The sequence below is a fragment of the Salmo salar genome, chromosome ssa17, assembly GCF_905237065.1.
Source record: "Salmo salar chromosome ssa17, Ssal_v3.1, whole genome shotgun sequence".
Lineage (NCBI taxonomy): Eukaryota > Metazoa > Chordata > Actinopteri > Salmoniformes > Salmonidae > Salmo > Salmo salar.
The window spans coordinates 38,507,104-38,508,874 of record NC_059458.1 but is presented as its reverse complement, the minus strand read 5'-3'; the positions used below and the strand labels follow the sequence as shown (position 1 = coordinate 38,508,874).

Below are 1,771 nucleotides of genomic sequence, written 5' to 3'. Positions count from 1 at the left end.
TTCTTGGGGCTATGTGGGACGCTAGCGTGCCACCCGTGGTGCACCCTATCAACAGCAGGTGCATTTCAAGAGCGGCAAATTTGAAACCAAATAAATGTCAAAATTCAAATTTTTCAAACATACAACTATCTTACACCCTTTGAAAGATAAACATCTCCTTAATCTAACCACGTTGTCCGATTTCAAAAAGGTTTTACGGCGAAAGCATAAAGTTAGATTATGTTAGGAGAGTACATTGACAATAGCTGTGTGTAATGTTTTGTCAATTCAAAGACAGGGTCACCAAAACCATAAAATCAGCTGAAATGATGCACTAACCTTTTACAATCTCCATCAGATGACATACCTAGGACATTATGTTAGACAATGCATGCCTTCCCTGTAGCTCAGTTGGTAGAGCATGGTGTTTGCAACGCCAGGGTTGTGGGTTCGATTCCCACGGGGGGCTAGCACAGAAAAAAAAAATAAAAAAATGTATGAAATGTATGCATTCAATACTGTAAGTCGCTCTGGATAAGAGCGTCTGCTAAATGACTAAAATGTAAATGTAAAATGTAGTTCTATCAAGTTCATATTTATATCCAAAAACAGCGTTTTACTATGGCATTGATGTTGAGGAAATCGTTTCCACAAATTAAATAATTAAAATTAGAAAACATTGGTAAAATATTATATTGTCATTTAAAGAATTATAGATTTACATCTCTTGAACGCAATCAACTTGCCAGATTTAAAAATAACCTTACTGGGAAATCACACTTTGCAATAATCTGAGCTCTGCGCCCAGAAAAATATGCTTTGCTATACAGACAAACGGCCATGTTGGAGAGATCTAAAATCGAAAATACTATGTAAATAATCCATTACCTTTGATTCTCTTCATCAGATGTCACTTCCCGGAATCCCAGGTCCATAACGAATGTAGTTTTGTTCAAAAAAGCTCATCATTTATATCCAAAAAGATCCGTGTTGTTAGCACATGATCTAAGCCAGCCGGACTTCTCGTCATGAACGAGGGGAAAAAATGTATTTACGTTCGTTCAAACATGTCAAACGTTGTATAGCATAAATCATTAGGGCCTTTTTTAACCAGAACATGAATAATATTCAAGGTGGACGAATGCATTCTCTTTTAAAACGTTTTGGAACAAGGGTAACCAACATGACCTCGCGCGCCAGAGTCTAATTGGCCATCACCGTTCCAAGGCTCTTGTTCGGTCAGATCTCATAGTAGAAGATTCAAAACACTTTGTAAAGGCTGGTGACATCTAGTGGAAGCAATAGGAAGTGCCAAAACATTAATCAGCCCCCGTGTGTTTCAATGGCATAGGCTTAAAGGTAATTCAACACATCAGGTATCCACTTCCTGTCAGAAAATGTCTCAGGGTTTTGCCTGCCAAATGAGTTCTGTTATACTCACAGACACCATTCAAACAGTTTTAGAAACTTTAGGGTGTTTTCTATCCATATATAATAAGTATATGCATATTCTAGTTACTGGGTAGGATTAGTAACCAGATTAAATCGGGTACGTTTTTTTATCCAGCCGTGAAAATACTGCCCCCTAGCCCCAACAGGTTAAGTGCAATGTCTTTACTCAGCTACACATGAATGCAGTCAGCGTTTGTTGTTGGCATGTCATGCCTAAGTTTGCTTATCTTTACAATGGAAAAAGTCATGAAAAATACTGTAGTTGGCAACATATGTTCCTAAATGTTTAATATCCATAATTTTTATGATTATTTATTTGAACTGCGCGCCCTCCAGCTTC

The 1,771-nt window shown here is 37.6% G+C and overlaps 1 non-coding gene across 1 annotated transcript; it reads left to right on the top strand.

Annotated features, from left to right (window-relative positions):
• The first annotated feature begins 372 nt into the window (after positions 1–372).
• trnaa-ugc (transfer RNA alanine (anticodon UGC)) lies at positions 373–448 on the top strand. Its single transcript has one exon. It is a non-coding gene; the product is annotated as a tRNA-Ala (tRNA).
• Positions 449–1,771: the final 1,323 nt, after the last annotated feature.